The 19163-nt window shown below is 50.6% G+C and overlaps 1 protein-coding gene across 13 annotated transcripts in view; it reads left to right on the top strand.

Moving 5' to 3' along the window:
• Window positions 1–19163, top strand: part of eva1ab (eva-1 homolog A, regulator of programmed cell death b) — a 155999-nt gene that overhangs the window by 134835 nt on the left and 2001 nt on the right. For 8 of the 13 annotated variants that reach the window (XM_088372104.1, XM_088372110.1, XM_088372115.1 and 5 more), the window contains 2 exons: window positions 16225–16380; window positions 16518–16637. The gene's annotated coding sequence lies outside the window, so the exon portion shown is untranslated. Of the gene's footprint in view, window positions 1–13296; window positions 15846–16224; window positions 16381–16517; window positions 16638–19163 lie in introns of those variants that run through there. The other 5 variants (XM_088372116.1, XM_088372105.1, XM_088372117.1 and 2 more) reach the window with 5 other exon arrangements.

Here is a 19163-nt window from a genome sequence, read left to right as displayed (position 1 = left end):
GAATCACACTCCTCAGCCTCCCTGGTGAGGTCTATTCAGGGGTGCTGGAGAGGAGGGTCCGTCGGGACCGCCTTGGATGTGCCTTGGATGTGCCTTGGATTTACTTTTAATCAACCTTGGAAGCTTTTGGACGACCCTGGGAACCGTTCTAAATGCACCTTGGATGCACCTGGAAAACGCTTGGACTGCCTTGAATGCGCCTGGACGACGTCAGTACAGCTATGGGTGCGCCTGGACGCTGCTTTGACTTCTTTGGATGCACCTGGACAACGCCGGGACTGTCTTGGATGTGCCTGGACTATGCTGGTACCACCTTGCATGCGCCTGAACATTGGGACCGCCTTGGTTGAGCCTGGATGATGCCGGGACTGCCTTAGATACTCCTTGAATGCTTCTGGACCTCGCCAGGACTGCCTTGGATGTCCCTAGACGAAGCCTGAACCGCCTTGGATTCACCTTGGACGACGCAGGGATCATCTTGTATGCGCCAGGATGACACTGAGACCGGCTTTGAATGCGCCTGGACGACGCCGGTTCCGGCTTGGATGCGCCTGGACAACGCCGGGACTGCCTTGGATGAGCCTTGGATGCACCTTGGAAGCGCCTGGACGACGCCGGCACCGCTTTGGATGTGCCTGGATGACGCCGGGACTCCCTTGGATGGGCCTAGACAACGCCAGGACCGCCTTGGATGCGCCCTGGACGACGCCGGGATCACCTTAGATGTGCCTGGATGACGCTGGGAACAATTCGGATGCGCCTGATCAACGTCGAAGCCGCTCTGAATGTGCACGGACGATGACGGGGCCGCCTACTGTGCGCCTGGACAACCCCGAGACCGCCTTGGATGCGTCTGGAAGACGCTGGGACTGCCTTGGATGGGCCTGGAAGACGCCGGGACCGCCTTGGATGGACCTGGACTTGGCCGGACCGCCTCTGATGCGCCTTTGATGCACCTTGGATGAGTTTGGCGAGGCCATGGAGAATGACTCTCGGACGGCTTCGAGGAAATTCTGGTCCACCATCCGGCGTCTCAGGAGCGAAGCAGTGCAACGTCAACACTGTTTACAGTGGGGATGGCGTGCTGCTGACCTCGACCCGGGACGTCGTGAGTTGGTGGGGAGAAAACTTTGAAGACCTCCTCAATTCCCCCTACACGCCTTCTGTTGAGGAAGCAGGGCCTGGAGACTCTGAGGCGGATTCTCCAATCTCTGGGGTCAAAGTCACTGAGGTAGTTAAAAAACACCTCGGTGGCAAGGCCCCGGGGGTGGATGAGATCCGCCCGGAGTCCTTAAAGGCTCTGGATGTTGTGGGGCTGTCATGGCTGACACGCCTCTACAACGTTGCGTGGACATCGGGGACAGTGCCTCTGGATTGGCAGACTGGGGTGGTGGTTCCCCTCTTTAAGAAGGGGGACCGGAGGGTGTGTTCCAATTACAGGGGAATCACACTCCTCAGCCTCCCTGGTGAGGTCTATTCAGGGGTGCTGGAGAGGAGGGTCCGTCGGGACCGCCTTGGATGTGCCTTGGATGTGCCTTGGATTTACTTTTAATCAACCTTGGAAGCTTTTGGACGACCCTGGGAACCGTTCTAAATGCACCTTGGATGCACCTGGAAAACGCTTGGACTGCCTTGAATGCGCCTGGACGACGTCAGCACAGCTATGGGTGCGCCTGGACGCTGCTTTGACTTCTTTGGATGCACCTGGACAACGCCGGGACTGTCTTGGATGTGCCTGGACGATGCTGGTACCACCTTGCATGCGCCTGAACATTGGGACCGCCTTGGTTGAGCCTGGATGATGCCGGGACTGCCTCAGATGCGCCTAGACGATGCCGGGACTGCCTTAGATACTCCTTGAATGCTTCTGGACCTCGCCAGGACTGCCTTGGATGTGCCTAGACGAAGCCGGAACCGCCTTGGATTCGCCTTGGACGACGCAGGGATCATCTTGTATGCGCCTGGATGACACTGAGACTGGCTTAGATGCGCCTGGAGGACGCCGGGACCGCTTTGGATGAACCTGGTCAACGCCGAAACTGCTTTGGCTGCGCCTGTACAACGACGGAACCGTCTAGGATGCGCCTGAACGGCGCTGGGACCACCTTGGATGCGCCTTGGATGCTTCTTTGATGCGCCTGGATGACAGCGGGAGCGTCTTGGATGCACTTAGACGCCGCTGGGATTGCCTTGAATGCGCTTGGACGACGCCTGATGCTTCTTGGATGCGCCTGGAGATCGGCTGGACTTTGGATGCGCCTGGACGCCAGGACCGCCTTGCATGCGCCTGGACTGCCTTGATTGCGCCTGGACGACGTTGGGACCGCCTTGAATGCGCCTTGCATGCATCCTGCATTCGCCCAGACTACGACGGCACTGCCTTGGATGCGCCTTGGATGCGCCTGGACGATGCCAGGACGATGCCAGGACCCTCTTGGATGCGCCTTGGACGACGCAGAGACCGGCTTGGATGCGCCTGGACGAAGCCGGTACCGTCTTGCATGCGCCTGGACGACGCCGGGATCATCTTGGATCCCCCTGGACGACAGCGGGACTGTCTTGGATGCGCCTTAGATGCGGCTTGGATGCGCCTGGACCACGCCAGGGCCGCCTTGAATGCGCCTGTACAATGCAGAGACCGCCTCGGATGCGCCTGGACCACGCCTTGGATACACCTGGACAAAACCAGGATGTCTTGGGTTAGCCTGGACGAAGTTGGGATTGCCTGGATGAAGCCAGTACTGCCCTGGATGCACCTGGACAAAGGAAGGACTGCCTCGGATGCGCCTGGACGACGCCGGGACCGCCTCAGCCACGTCTGGATGACGCCGGGACCGCATTGGATGTCCCCACCATCACCAGATCCGGCCCACACCTGTAACATCTGAGGCCACGTTTGTCTCTTATGGAATGGGCTCACCAGCTACAGAAAATGTGGTGGGAAGACGACCTAACGTCCAGACTCGAGACTTTTGAGACTGATACCGAATAGAGAGAATAAGATAAGTAAATATGTAAAAATACATCACTAAATATCTGAATAAGTAAATAGTTAAGTACATAGATAAGTAGATAAAAAATAGATAAATAGACTGATGATAATAGTGGCTGGCTGGATGGATGGATGGAGGGATGGATAAAATTAGATAATTAAATAGACAAAATAGATAAGTATATAGAAGTAGATAAGTAAATAAATCAAAATTGATAAGTAAAAAATAGATAAGTGAACAGATAAAAATAGTGGCTGGATGGATGGATGGAAGGAGGGATGGATAAAATTAGATAATTAAATAGATAAAATAGATACAGATATAGAAGTAGATAAGTAAATAAAACAAAAACGATAAGTAAAAAGTAGATAGAAATAGATAAGTAAATGGATAAAAATAGTGGCTGGATGGATGGATGGATGGAGGGATGGATAAAATTAGATAATTAAATAGGAAAAATAGTTAAGTATATAGAAGTTGATAAGTAAATAGAAAAAAATTGATAAGTAAAAAGTAGATAAAAATAGATGAGTAAACATTTAGAAATAGTGGCTGGAGGGATGGAAAAATAGATAAAATAGATAAGTTTATAGAAGTAGAAAAGTAAATACACAAAATTGGATAAGTAAAAGGATAAAAATAGATAAACGTAGACAACATAGAAAAGTAAATAGAGAAAATAGAGAAAAGTAAATAGATGACGTAGATCAAAATAGAAAAGTATATTGGATGTACCTGGACAATGCTGGGACCGCCTTCAATGCGGTTCCAAAAATTACGTCTGCCATTATGATCTGAAGACTCGGGGAGAACAGCAAACAAGTAAGTCATTATATTTCATTTACAAAAGTCACACTGTACGACAAGTATTTTAGCATCTCCCGGATGTTTGTTTTGTCTGAGCTTAATGCTAACATATAATGCTAACAATTCTAGATTAATGTTGCGGTCATTATAACTGCAATATAACACTGATATTTGAACACAAACTTTGCAGCAACACTTGTAGGCAGAAAATATAACAATACTCGCAGCATACAATATATTATGTATACCTAAAACTGATTGAAGCTTAGTGGCTCAAATATTTTGGTGGCTGTGAACCACCCAATACAGATTTGACACAGTATGTGAAGAAAATGTGATGAACGCTAAGGTTGGTTAGCTTGATGCTAGCGCATCAATGGTGGAAAACACCATCGACAGATTAACGCAACTAGCATAAGTCTTTTGTGTGCGGCTATGTCATGTGCCCGCATCTGGTTGAAACTGCCCACCCTTGCCCTGCCCTGCCCTACCCTGCCCTGCCCTGCGCCTGCGCTTAGATCAGTGCTGCTCAATCAATTCCCTGATGCCCCCCAGAGAGAAAAAAACATTTTGAGCCCCCCACGCTTGTACCCTTATTAACATTAAACTTGAATGATTCTTCAATGATTAAAGCAAACAAAACTAAATCAAAAAGAAAGGTCAACTTACAGTAAAGAATAACTGTATTATAACATTGTTTTTGTGTCTGTAACAGAACAGATTGAATGTGCATCACTTTGCCTGAAATTAAAAAATAAATTGTGAATTTTTAAACTCTAAACATTCTTGACCAGCTGCCATTTTATGCTGAAGAAAATACAAAATAATGAGCAAACATAATATTAAATGAAATAACAGCAATAATTAATATTCAATTCAAAGTAAGAAGCACAATATTTAAAACATTTTATCCTACAAAACAAAAGTAAATAAAATGATTTCTTTTTTAATGTGAATGAGGCAGCATGACGGAGACCATATCCACGACTGCAGGTAGGTCTTTTGCAATGGTGTTTTTTTTTTTGCACTGAGCAATTTGGTACGCTGCCTTGGACGTGCCTGGATGAAGCCAGGACTGCTTCGAATGCGCCTGGACGAAGCAAAGACCGACTTGGATGCGCTTGGACCAAGCCAGGACTGCCTGGGATGCGCCTGGACAATGCCGGGACCGCCTTGGATGCGCTGAGACCAAGCCAGGACCACCTTGAATGCGCCTGGACGACTCCGCGACTGACTTTAATGCACCGAGTCGATGCCAGGACTGCCTTTGATGTGCCTGGACAAAGCCGGGCCTGCCTCGGATGCGCCTGGACGATGCCGGGACCGCGTCGAATACGCCTGGATGACTTTGGAACTACCTTGGATGTGCCTGGACGACGTCAGAACTGCCTTGGATGCATCTGGACGATGCTTGGACCGCCTTGGATGAGCCTTGAATGCGCCTTGGACGTGCTTGGACGCTGGGATCGCCTTGGTCACGCCTGGACGACGCCGGAGAACCATTTTACATGCGCCTGGACGACGCCGGGATTGCCTTGGATGCGCCTGGACGACGCCAGGACTGCCTTGGATGCGCCTTGAATGCGCCTGGGTGAGGCCGGGACCGCCTTGGATATGCTTTGGATGCGCCAGGACAACGCTGAGACCGCCTTGAATGCGTCTGGACGCCGCTGGGACTGCCTTGGATGTCTCTGGACGACGCCGGGACAGCCTTGAATGCGCCTGGTTGACGCCAAGCTCAGCTTGGATGCGCCTGGACGACGGCGGGATCACCTTGGATGCTTCTGGATGACGCCGGGATCACCTTGGATGCGCCTCAGTGATGCTTGGACCACATTGGATGCGCCTGTAAGACGCCAAGACTACTTTGGATGCCCCTGGACGACCCCAGGACCACCTAGGATGCCCCTGGACGACTTGAAATGTGGCTTGAAATGTGCCTCGGATGCACCTTGGATGCACCTAATGGACGCCAGGACCACCCTGGATGCACCTTGGATGTGCCCAGACGATGCCAGGACTGCCCTGGATGTGCCTGGAAGACGTTGGGACCACCTTTTACCCGCCTAGACGACGCCGGGATCTCTTTGGATGCACCTGGACCACGCCGGGACTGCCTTGGATGCAGCTGGACGAAGCCGGGACTGCCTTGGATGCAGCTGGACGAAGCCGGGACTGCCTTGCATGCGCCTGGACGACGCCGGGACGGCCTTGGTTGCACCCGGCCGACGCCGGGACCGCCTTGGATGCGCCTGGACGACGCCGGGGCAGCCTTGTGTGGGCCTGGACAACGCCGGGGCCGCGTCTGATGCTCCTGAATGACTCCGGGACAGCCTTGGGTGTGCCTGGACGACGTCAGAACTGCCTTGGATGTACCTGGACGACGCTTGGACCGCCTTGAATGCGCCTTAGACATGCCTGGAAGAGGCAGGGACCATCTTGCATGCACCTGGACGATGCAGGAACCGCCTGGGATGCGCCTTGTATGCGCCTGGATGGAGCCGGGATCGCCTTGGATGCGCCTGGACGATGCTTGGACCGCCTTGGATGCGCCTGGATGACGCCGGGACCCCCTTGGATGCGTCATGGATGCGCCTGGACTACAGCGAGACCGCCTTGGATGCGTATGGACGACGCCGGGACCGCCTTGGTTGCTCTTGGACAACACCTGGACCGCCTTGCTTGCGCCTGGACGACGCCGGGACCGCCTTTGGTGCGCCTGGACGTTGCCAAGGCGCCTGGATAATTCTGAGACCACCTTGGATGCGCCTGGACGACATTGGGACCGTCTTGGATGTGCCTGGACGACGCTGGGATTGCCTTGGATGCCCTTTGTGACCTCTGGACCGCCCTTGATGCGCCTGGACAACACCGGGACCGCCATGGATGCGCCTGGACGACGCCGGGACCGCCTTGGTTGCGCCTGCACGACGCCAGGACCGCCTTGGATGCGTCTGGACGATGCCGGGACCGCCTTGGATGCGCCATGATTGCGCCTTGGATGCGCCTTGAATGCGACTTGGATGCAGCCTGCATGACGCCGGCACCGCCTTGGATCCGCCTGGACGATGACAGGACCGCCGAGGATGCGCCTGGATGATGCGGGACTGGCTTGGATGCGCCTAGTCAACACCAGGATGTTCCTTGGATGCGCCCTGGATGCGCTTAGACGATGCCAGGACTACCTTGGCTGCGCCTGGACGACGCCGAGACTGCCTTGTATGCGCTTGGACGACGTCGGGATTGCCTTGGTTGCACCTGGACGACGCTGGGACTGCCTTGGATGCGCCTGGAGGACGTCGGGAATGCCTTGGATGCGCCTGGACGATGCTGGAACTGCCTCGGATGCACCTTGGATGTGCCTTGGATGCCCCTGGACGACACCAGGACCGCCTTGGATGCGCCTGGATGATGCCGGGACTGCCTTGGATGCGCCTTGGATGCACCTGGACGCACCTAGACGACGCCGGAACCGCCTTGTGTGCGCCTGGACAACGCCGGGGCCGCCTCGGATGCGCCTTGAAGTAAATAGACAAATAGATAAAAGCAGTAAATAGAAAAAATTAGCTGAGTAAATAGATTAAATCGATAAGTGTGAGTAGATAAGAAAATAGATAAAAATTGATAAGTAAACAGCAACAAATAGATAAGTAAATAGATAAAAACAGATGTAAATAGCTGGAAATGCGAAAGTAAATAGCTAAAAATAGATTAGTAAATAGATCAAATTAGAAAAGTAACTAGATTAAAATAGACAAAATTAGAAAAGTAAATAGATAAAAATAGAAAAGTAAATACATTAACAAGTGTATAGAGGTAGATAAGTAAATAGATAAAAATGCATAAATAAAAGAGATAAAATTAGATAAAATAGATAAATATATAAAAATAGAAAAGTAAATAGATGAATTTATAGTTAAATAAATAAAAATAGATAAGTAAATAGATAAAAATAGTGGCTGGATGGATGGATGGATGGAGGATGGATAAAATTAGATAATTAAATAGATAAAATAAATACGTATATACAAGTAGATAAGTAATTAAATAAAAATGGATAAGTAAAATAGATAAAAATAGCTAAGGTAGATAAATATATAAAAATAGAAATATAAATAGATAAAAATGGATAGTTAAATAGATAAAAATAGATAAGTAAATAGATAAAAATAGTGGCTGGATGGATGGATGGATGGAGGGATGGATAAAATTAGATAGATAAATAGATAAAATAGATAAGTATATAGAAGTAGATAAGTAAATAGATAAAATTAGATAATTAAATAGATAAAAATAGATAAGTAAATAGATAAAAATAGTGGCTGGATGGATGGCTGGATGGAGGGATGGATAAAATTAGATAGATAAATAGATAAAATAGATAAGTATATAGAAGTAGATAAGTAAATAGATAAAATTAGATAATTAAAAAGATTTAAAATAAAAATTAAATGGATAAAAATAGAAGAATAAATAGATAAAATAGAAAAGTAAATAAAGCATATAGAAGTAGATAAGTAAATAGATAAAATTAGATAATTAAATAGATAAAAATAGATAAGTAAATAGATAAAAATAGTGGCTGGATGGATGGATGGATGGAGGGATGGATAAAATTAGATAGATAAATAGATAAAATAGATAAGTATATAGAAGTAGATAAGTAAATAGATAAAATTAGATAATTAAATAGATTTAAAATAAAAATCAAATGGATAAAAATAGAAGAATAAATAGATAAAATCGAAAAGTAAATAAATCAAACTAGAAAAGTTAATAGATAAAATTGATGGATAAAAATAGATGAAAAAGATAAAACTGATAAGTAGTTAAATAGATAAAGATATAAAGTAAATAGACAAAATAGATAAAAATAGTGAAGTAAATTAACTAGATAAAAATAGAAAATTAAATAAAGTAGATAAAAATAGAAAACTAAATAGATAAAGTAGATAAAATAAAAAAGTAAATAGATAAAATAGAAAAAATAGATAAAATAGATAAAATTAGCAAAGTAAAAAAGATAACTAGATAAAATTAGAAAATAAAGTATATAAAATCACTAAAAATGAAAAAAACAAATAGAATACATCAAAATAGGAAAGTAAATAGATAAAATAGATAAAAATAGAAAAGTAAATAGTTAAAATAGATAAAAATAGAAACGTATATAGATAAAGTATATCAAAATAGATAAGTAAATAGATCAAAATAGAACAGTAGATTAATTAGATACATGAAAATAGTAAAGTAAATAGGTAAAATAGATGAAAATAGAAACGTAAATTGATGAAATAGATAAAATGGAAAACTTAATTGGTAAAATAGATGTAAATAGAGAAGTGAATTGTTTGAATAGATAAAAATTGTATAGATGAACTAGATAAGTAGCAGGGAAGCAAGGCCACCAAGGTGCCCACCGGCGTCCAGGCGCACTAAGCCGGGCCTGCCTGGATGGCGCTGGGACCGCATTGGATGCGCCTGGACGACGGCGGGATCACTTTGGATGCTTCTGGATGACGCCGGGATCACCTTGGATGCACCTCGACGATGCTTGGACCACATTGGATGCGCCTCTAAAACGCCAAGACCACCTTGGATGCGCCTTGAATACCCCTGAACGACACCAGGACCACCTAGGATGCCCCTAGACGACTTGAAATGTGGCTTGAAATGTGCCTCGGATGCACCTTGGATGCACCTAATCGACGCCAGGACAACCTTGGATGTGCCCAGACGATGCCAGGACTGCCCTGGATGTGCCTGGAAGACGCTGGGACCACCTTGTACCCGCCTAGACGACGCCGGGATCACTTTGGATGCACCTGGACCGTGCCAAGACTGCCTTGGATGCAGCTGGACGAAGCCGGGACTGTCTTGGATGCAACTGGACGAAGCCGGGACTGCCTTGCATGCGCCTGGACGACGCCGGGACGGCCTTGGTTGCACCCGTCCGACGCCGGGACCGCCTTGGATGCGCCTGGACGACGCCGGGGCAGCCTTGTGTGGGCCTGGACAACGCCGGGGCCGCGTCTGATGCTCCTGAATGACTCCGGGACAGCCTTGGGTGTGCCTGGACGACGTCAGAACTGCCTTGGATTTACCTGGACGACGCTTGGACCGCCTTGAATGCACCTTGGACATGCCTGGAAGAGGAAGGGACCATCTTGCATGTGCCTGGACGATGCAGGAACCGCCTGGATGGAGCCGGGATCGCCTTGTATGCGCCTGGATGGAGCCGGGATCGCCTTGGATGCGCCTGGACGATGCTTGGACTGCCTTGGATGCGCCTGGATGACACTGGGACCACCTTGGATGCGTCATGGATGCGCCTGGACTAAAGCGAGATCACCTTGGATGCGTATGGACGACGCCGGGACCGCCTTGGTTGCGCTTGGACGACACCTGGACCGCCTTGCTTGCGCCTGGACGTCGCCGGGACCGCCTTTGGTGCGCCTGGACGATGACAAGGCGCCTAGATAATTCTGAGACCACCTTGGATGCGCCTGGACGACACTGGGACCGTCTTGGATGTGCCTGGACGACGCTGGGATTGCCTTGGATGCCCTTTGTGACGTCTGGACCGCCCTTGATGCGCCTGGACAACACCGGGACCGCGTTGAATGCGCCTGGACGACGCCGGGACCGCCTTGGTTGCGCCTGTACGACGCCAGGACGGCCTTGGATGCGTCTGGACGATGCCGGGACGGCCTTGGATGCGCCATGATTGCGCCTTGGATGCGCCTGGATGACACCAGGACCTCCTTAGGTGTGCCTGGATGATGCCTGGACCACCTTGGATAAGACTTGGATGTGCTTGGGCAACTTCGGGACTGCCTTGGATGCGCCTGGACGACGCTGGCACTGTCTTGGATGCGCCTCTGATAAGCCTTGGATGCGCCTGGTCAACGCCGAGACTACCTTGGATACGCCATCAATGCGCCTTGTATTCGCCTGGACGAGGCCGCGACCGCCTTGGATAGGCCTGAAAGACGCCGGTATCACCTTGGATGCGCCTGGACAAAGCCGTGACTGCCTTGGATGCGTCTGGATCACGCCGTGACTTCCTTGGATGCGTCTGGATCACGCCGTAACCTACTTGTATGCGCCTGGACGAAGCCGGGACTGCCTTAGATGTGCCTTGGATGCGCCTGGATGATGAAGAGACTGCCTTGGCTGCGCCTCGGCTGCGGCTCGGCTGCGGCTCGGCTGCGGCTCGGCTGCGGCTCGGCTGCGGCTCGGCTGCGGCTAGGCTGCGGCCAGGCTGCGACTAGGCTGCGGCTAGGCTGCGGCTAGGCTGCGGGTAACGCCTTGGACATGCTTCGGATGAACTTGGAAGACACCGGGACTGCCTTGGATGCGCCTGGACGACGCCGGGACTTCTTTGGATGTTCCTTGGTTGCGCCTGGACGACGCCGGGCCTGACTTGGATGCGCCTGGACGACGCAGAGACTGCCTTGGATATGCTTTGGATGCGCCTGCACGACGCCAGGACCGCCTAGGATGCACCTGAAAAACGCCGGGACTGCCTTGAATGCGTCTTGTATGCGCCTGGACAACGCCGGGACTGCCTTGGATGCTGCTTGGATGCGCCTCGGATGCGCCTCTGATGCGCCTGTACGACACAAGGACCGCTTTGGATGTGTCTGGACGTTGCTGGGACCGTCTTGGATGTGCTTTTGATGTGCCTGGATGACGCCGGGACAGCGTTGGATGCGCCTTGGATGCCCCTGGACGACCCCAGGACTCCCTTGGATGAGGCTGGACGACTACGGGAATGTCAAGGATGCACCTTGGATGCGCCTGGACGACGCCGGGACTGCCTCGGATATGTCTTTGATACGCCTGGACTACGCCAGTACCACCGTGGATGCGCCTGGATGACTTCGGGACTGCCTAGGATGTGCCTCGGATGCGTCATGGATGCGCCTGGACTATGGCAAGACCGCCTTGGATGCTCCTGGACGACGCAGGGACTGCCTTTGTTGCGCCTAGACGACACCGGGACCACCTCGGATGCACTTTGGATGCGCCTGATCGGCGCTGGGACAGTCTTGGATGTGCCTGGACGATGCTGGGATTGCCTTGGATGCATCTAGTGACCTCTGGAACGCCTTGGATGTGCCTGGACAACGCCTGGACCGCCTTGTATGCGCCTGGACGATCCTGGGACCGCCTTGGTGGCGCCTGGACGACACTGGGACCACCTTGGATGCGCGTAGACGATGCTGGGACTGCCTATGATGCGCGTTTGATGCGCCTGTGCGTCACCAGGACCGCCTTGAATGTGCCTGAATGTGGCTTGGATGCGCCGGGACGACGCCTGGACCTTCTTGGAATGAGCCTGGACGACGCCGGGATCACCTTGGATGAGGCTGGATGACTCAGGGACTGCCTTGGATGAGCCTGGATGACGCCGGCACTGCCTTGGATGTACCTTGGAAGCGCTTGGACGACACCGGAACCACCGTGGATGCTCCTGGACAACGCCGGGATTGCCTAGGATGAGCCTTAGATGCGCCTGGATGATGCCAAGACTGCCGTGAGTGCACTTGAACGACTCCGGGATCGCCTCGGATGCGCCTGGATGAAGCCGGGACTGCCTTGGATAAGCCTTGGATGCACCTTGAAAGCGCCTGGACGACGCTGGTACCGCTTTGGATGTGCCTGGATGACGCTGGGACTCCCTTGGATGGGCCTGGACAACGCCAGGACCGCCTTGGATGCGCCCTGGACGACGCCGGGATCACCTTAGATGTGCCTGGATGACCCTGGGACCAATTCGGATGCGCCTGGTCAACGTCGAAACCGCTATGGATGCGCACGGACGACGACTGGACCGCCTAGTGTGCGACTGGACAACCCCGAGATTGCCTTGGATGCGTCTGGAAGACGCTGGGACTGCCTTGGATGGACCTGGAAGACGCTGGGACCGCCTTGGATGCACCTGGACTTGGCCGGGACCGCCTCTGATGTGCCTTTGATGCACCTTGGATGCGTTTGGCGAGGCCATGGAGAATGACTCTCAGACGGCTTCGAGGAAATTCTGGTCCACCATCCGGCGTCTCAGGAGCGAAGCAGTGCAACGTCAACACTGTTTACAGTGGGGATGGCGTGCTGCTGACCTCGACCCAGGACGTCGTGAGTCGGTGGGGAGAATGCTTCGAAGACCTCCTCAATTCCACCTACACGCCTTCCGTTGTGGAAGCAGGGCCTGGAGACTCTGAGGCGGATTCTCCAATCTCTGGGGTCGAAGTCACTGAGGTAGTTAAAAAACTCCTCGGTGGCAAGGCCCCGGGGGTGGATGAGATCCACCCGGAGTTCTTAAAGGCTCTGGATGTTGTGGGGCTGTCATGGCTGACACGCCTCTACAACGTTGCGTGGACATCGGGGACAGTGCCTCTGGATTGGCAGACTGGGGTGGTGGTTCCCCTCTTTAAGAAGGGGGACCGGAGGGTGTGTTCCAATTACAGGGGAATCACACTCCTCAGCCTCCCTGGTGAGGTCTATTCAGGGGTGCTGGAGAGGAGGGTCCGTCGGGACCGTCTTGGATGTGCCTTGGATGTGCCTTGGATTTACTTTTAATCAACCTTGGAAGCTTTTGGACGACCCTGGGAACCGTTCTAAATGCACCTTGGATGCACCTGGACAACGCTTGGACTGCCCTGAATGCGCCTGGACGACGTCAGTACAGCTATGGGTGCGCCTGGACGCTGCTTTGACTTCTTTGGATGCACCTGGACAACACCGGGACTGTCTTGGATGTGCCTGGACGATGCTGGTACCACCTTGCATGCGCCTGAACATTGGGACCGCCTTGGTTGAGCCTGGATTATGCCGGGACTGCCTCAGATGCGCCTAGACGATGCCGGGACTGCCTTAGATACTCCTTGAATGCTTCTGGACCTCGCCAGGACTGCCTTGGATGTGCCTAGACGAAGCTGGGACCGCCTTGGATTCGCCTTGGACGACGCAGGGATCATCTTGTATGCGCCTGGATGACACTGAGACTGGCTTAGATGCGCCTGGACGACGCCGGGATTGCCTTGGATGCGCCTGGACGACGCCAGGACTGCCTTGGATGCGCCTTGAATGCACCTGGGTGAGGCCGGGACCGCCTTGGATATGCTTTGGATGCGCCAGGACAACGCTGAGACCGCCTTGAATGCGTCTGGACGCCGCTGGGACTGCCTTGGATGTGCCTGGACGACGCCGGGACAGCCTTGAATGCGCCTGGTTGACGCCAAGCTCAGCTTGGATGCGCCTGGACGACGGGATCATCTTGGATGCTTCTGGATGACGCCGGGATCACCTTGGATGCGCCTGGATGATGCAGGGACTGCCTTGGCTACGCCTTGGCTGCGGCTGGGCTGCGGCTGGGCTGCGGCTGGGCTGCAGCTGGGCTGCGGCTCGGCTGCGGCTGGGCTGCGGCTCGGCTGCGGCTCGGCTGCGGCTCGGCTGCGGCTCGGCTGTGGGTAACGCCTTGGACATGCTTCGGATGAACCTGGAAGACACCAGGACTGCCTTGGATGCGCCTGGACGACGCCGGGACTTCTTTGGATGTGCCTTGGTTGCGCCTGGACGACGCTGGGCCTGACTTGGATGCGCCTGAACGACGCAGAGACCGCCTTGGATATGCTTTGGATGCGCCTGCACGACGCCAGGACCGCCTAGGATGCACCTGAAAAACGCCGGGACTGCCTTGAATGCGTCTTGTATGCGCCTGGATAACGCCGGGACTGCCTTGGATGCTGCTTGGATGTGCCTCGAATGCGCCTCTGATGCGCCTGTACGACACCAGGACCGCCTTGGATGTGTCTGGACGTTGCTGGGACCGTCTTGGACTTGCTTTTGATGTCTATTCAGGGGTGCTGGAGAGGAGGGTCCGTCGGGACCGCCTTGGATGTGCCTTGGATGTGCCTTGGATTTACTTTTAATCAGCCTTGGGAGCTTCTGGACGACCCTGGGAACCGTTCTAAATGCACCTTGGATGCACCTGGACAACGCTTGGACTGCCTTGAATGCGCCTGGACGACGTCAGTACAGCTATGGGTGTGCCTGGACGCCGTTTTGACTTCTTTGGATGCACCTGGACAACGCCGGGACTGTCTTGGATGTGCCTGGACGATGCTGGTACCGCCTTGCATGCGCCTGAACATTGGGTCCGCCTTGGTTGAGCCTGGATGATGCCGGGACTGCCTCGGATGCGCCTGGACGATGCCGGGACTGCCTTAGATACTCCTTGAATGCTTCTGGACCTCGCCAGGACTGCCTTGGATGTGCCTAGACGAAGCCAGGACCGCCTTGGATTCGCCTTAGACGATGCCAGGACCCTCTTGGATGCGCCTTGGACGACGCAGAGACCGGCTTGGATGCGCCTGGACGAAGCCGGTACAGTCTTGCATGCATCTGGACGACGCCGGGATCATCTTGGATCCCCCTGGACGACAGCGGGACTGTCTTGGATGCGCCTTAGATGCGGCTTGGATGCGCCTGGACCACGCCAGGGCCGCCTTGAATGCGCCTGTACAATGCCAGGACCGCCTCGGATGCGCCTGGACCAAGCCGGGACTGTCTTGGTTGCGCCTGGATGACGCCGGGACCGCCTCAGATGGGCCTGGACGACGCCAGGACCGACTCGGATGCGGCAGGTCGACGCTGGGACCGCTTTGAATGCACCTGAACGATGCCGGTACCGCCTCGGATGCGCCTGGATGACGCCGGGACCGCCTCGATTCGGCCCGGACGATGTCGGGACCGCCTCAGATGCGCCTGGACGATGCTGGGACTGCCCTGGATGAGCCTGAACGATCCTGGGACTGCATCAGATACGCCTGGATGATGCCGGGACCGCCTCGGATCCGCTTGGACGACGCCAGGACCGCCTTGGATGCGCCTGTATGACGCCGAGAGCGCCTTGGATGCGCCTAGATGCCGACGGGACCGCCTAGGATGCGCCATGACGACGCCGGGACCGGCTTGGATCCGACTTCATGACGCCGGGACTGCCTTGGATATGCCTGGACGACTGGCATTTGAAAATAGGTGTGTAGACTTTTTATGTCCACTGAACACACAACCCCCTTGCCAATTCCTAAACATTTTGCCTAGAGGTTTTAAGCATGCATAAATCTATTTTGTGCTTGAAATTTCCTGGATGAGAGAGCAAGAGAGAGCGAGATTGTTAGACTTGTCACAGAAATAACCTGCCATCATGACAGGTCAGCTCATAAAAATTTCATATCTTATCTTAATGCAGTTTTACAAGAGTTGAAGATTTAGCACAAGAAATCACTTGAGGAGTAAACACAACCTGCAGTGTTGCTGTGTTATTGTTGTAACATTCATCCAGCTTCTGTCACTCCCCTCCCACCTCCTCCTCTTCCACATACTGTACTTTATATTTTATATTTTCCACATGCAGTTGAGGAAAAGGATGCAGACATTTGGGAGATAGAGGGAGAGCAAGAGCTAGAGACTTGCTTTTCCTGTCGAGGTCTCTCATGTCACAGCTCTGCCCCCGAGGCCCCGACCTCTGCCTTGCTGACTGCCAACCAACCTGGAGAAGCTCAGCTCAACGGTAGAGGATGAAAGCTCATTTTGGAAAATATTCACCCTGCGAACTTCTATCAAGAAGGAAGAATGGATTATTTATTTTTGCCAATAGGCAGCAAGAGAACATCTAGCTTTGGTGATTATTATTCGTTTTTTTGGCAGGAGTAAGACACAGGGAAGAGGAAAGGGGAGGAGTGGCGCTCAATACAGAGAGGAGCACAGACGCAGGCAAACAGGAGAAGGAAAGGAGCCAAGCGATGCTGGCTGCACGGAAACGTAAGTGTAAGTCCTCCTCCTTTTTCATCGTTAATACTACTCCATCACTTTTTCCACCTTGTTTAATGATTTCGTGCCTCCACCCCATGCTCCCATTATGTCCATCTTCCCATGCTGTTTGTGTTTTGCCGTGCATGCTGTCTCCCTCGTGCTCCGCAGGTCATGTTAAAGTGTAACCGTGCTGAGGAGGGAAAGGCCAATGTCACATTATATTAACATCAGCTTCATATGCAAAAACACACACACACGCAGTTTGTTTGAACCACACACATAGAAACAAGATCACTTTGTAGACTGTGCAAGGAAAGTCCCTTAGCATAAATGTCAGCGTGAATTTTAATTGCTTTTAATTAACAAAGACAAGAACGGAACTAACACGAGCGCTGAACATTTCGTTGTTGTTGTTTTAGCAGCTTGATTTGTTTGGTTGGAGCAGCAATGGCTTTCTGCACAAGGACTTAATTGGCCTGGGGACATGAGGATCCAAGGTTCAAAATCCCTCTGTGGACCTGAATAATCTGACATGGTTCCCTTGAGCAAGGCATTAAATCATCAACCTGCTTAGGAGTGTTGACCTCATCCAAGGTTTTAAGTAATAGTACAAATGGTAGTACAGTATTCATTTTCACATTTATGTCACCCTTCTATCATAAGTTCAACACAAGGCTTTGGAAATGTTTAAAATGAATCAACAGGGATGTTACAAAAAATGATTCAAACTGTTTTTTTATAAAAGATGTGATAGTCAGGACAGACATCAGTACATTTATTGTCATTAAAAATCTATTTTTTAGGTTTTAATGACTAATGAGAATAAAAAGATTTTAACGGATGAAGTTTACAGAATTGAAGTCATACTTTTTTCAGGGAAAAGTTTTAACACACAATATCATATAATATAATGTACATAAGTGCAATAAATTCTTATTATGAAGCAGTAATGGTTGAGAACAAAGTTGAGTACCAGTTGTCTGACATGCCACCTGATGGCATAGTTGTCAGTGGGGAAGGCTAATTTGAGTTTCATGTTCACGATATCAAGCTACTTAGCAAGGGACTAAGTAATTAGTAGACACAGTTATTTTGGATTTGAGTTCCAGGTGCTCAGACTTCCCCTTGCATTTCAAAACCATGCGTATGAAATATTCGTAGGACAGAAAACAACAATCAAATACTGCATCTCGCTGGCGTCGGGTCGCAACCTCACAAATTGGTAAATTCCATATATTTCCCCTGGATCTACTTGTATACTGTCAGGCAGGGGTGTTATTTTTATGAATTATGAACCAATTTGAAATATTGAGAAAAGCTTGCTCTCTTTGATGATGCAATGTTAATCGTTGAAAAAATATGGAGTATTCTGGCTCTCCTGAAAAATGACATTTTTTCAAAAATGACCAAATCCAGAGATATATACATACATGGTATTGATATTTTTTTCTTCTTCTTTTAGAATATTTGGCATTGTAATCAAGAAGTAATTAAAAGTAATGAAATTACATTGCTTTTCTTTTTTTCTTAATGGTAACTATCAGAATAGATTTTTTAAATGATTCATTGTGCAACTGCCGTACCTAATGAGAAGTCCAGTCAGCGGAATGGTCGAGGCTTTGTCAACAAGTTCTGTTGCTATCTATTAATGAGCTGTCTGCTGGCCTTGTGCCTCACAATCATCTAAATACGTAACTGGAATGTTGCAATTTATTTTGCTGCTATTTTTTGGGGGGGATTGTATGAGTGTATTCCAATCTTCAATACAAAAAGGATTCAGCCTCCAAAGCTTTTTCTGTTAGCAGGGTGGCCTTGATTTTTGCTCCAACAAGCACCAACCTAAATGGTCAAATGTCTCTGAGGGGGGAGGGTTCAGGCAAAGAAGGGCATCCACGTCCTGCAGCACTCACACTCAACATCCCAAAACCACCTCGACAGCCAAATAATTTGACATCGCTCTGAGGACGCCGTCCATGTTTGTGTCGTCTTGAGTCCCAGTGGTGTGTGTATGAGTGTGTGTGCATGGCTGCGACACCAGGCAGACGTGTCATTCTTGTAACACAGAAAAATGTGCCTGAAGTGCAAATGAATGTCTGAAACGTGCATGTTACTTGGCCCATGGTTGCACATGTAATACAGTTCAGGCTCAGATGATTCATAATTTGGCCAAAATTGGAGTAAGATTGGGTGAATGGGTATCCTCTGGTTGGATTGACACAATAAAGTGGCAAATAAGGAGTACTGTACAGTATGAATAGTTTTTTTTCTCACACACACACACGCACACACACACATACACACGTATGATGTTTGGGACATCCTTTTTGATTCCCATACTTATGACACAGAATCTCATTCACTCTCACATTATGACTTTCTGCTCGCAATTTTAGTTTTATTGCCCCCTTTTGTTTAATTTCAAGATAAATGAGATCCATTCACTCAATAAAGACATTTTTTAATTAGAGATCTCCCTTTGTAATCAAATCAATTGGGTCTTTGAGTGTTTCATCATTTTTCTACTCAGGAGCATAACATAAA

Source organism: Syngnathus floridae, chromosome 3 (assembly GCF_059516105.1).
Source record: "Syngnathus floridae isolate MCC-2025c chromosome 3, RoL_Sflo_1.0, whole genome shotgun sequence".
In the NCBI taxonomy this organism is placed as follows: Eukaryota; Metazoa; Chordata; class Actinopteri; order Syngnathiformes; family Syngnathidae; genus Syngnathus; species Syngnathus floridae.
This window is presented reverse-complemented; position numbering and strand designations above follow the sequence as displayed.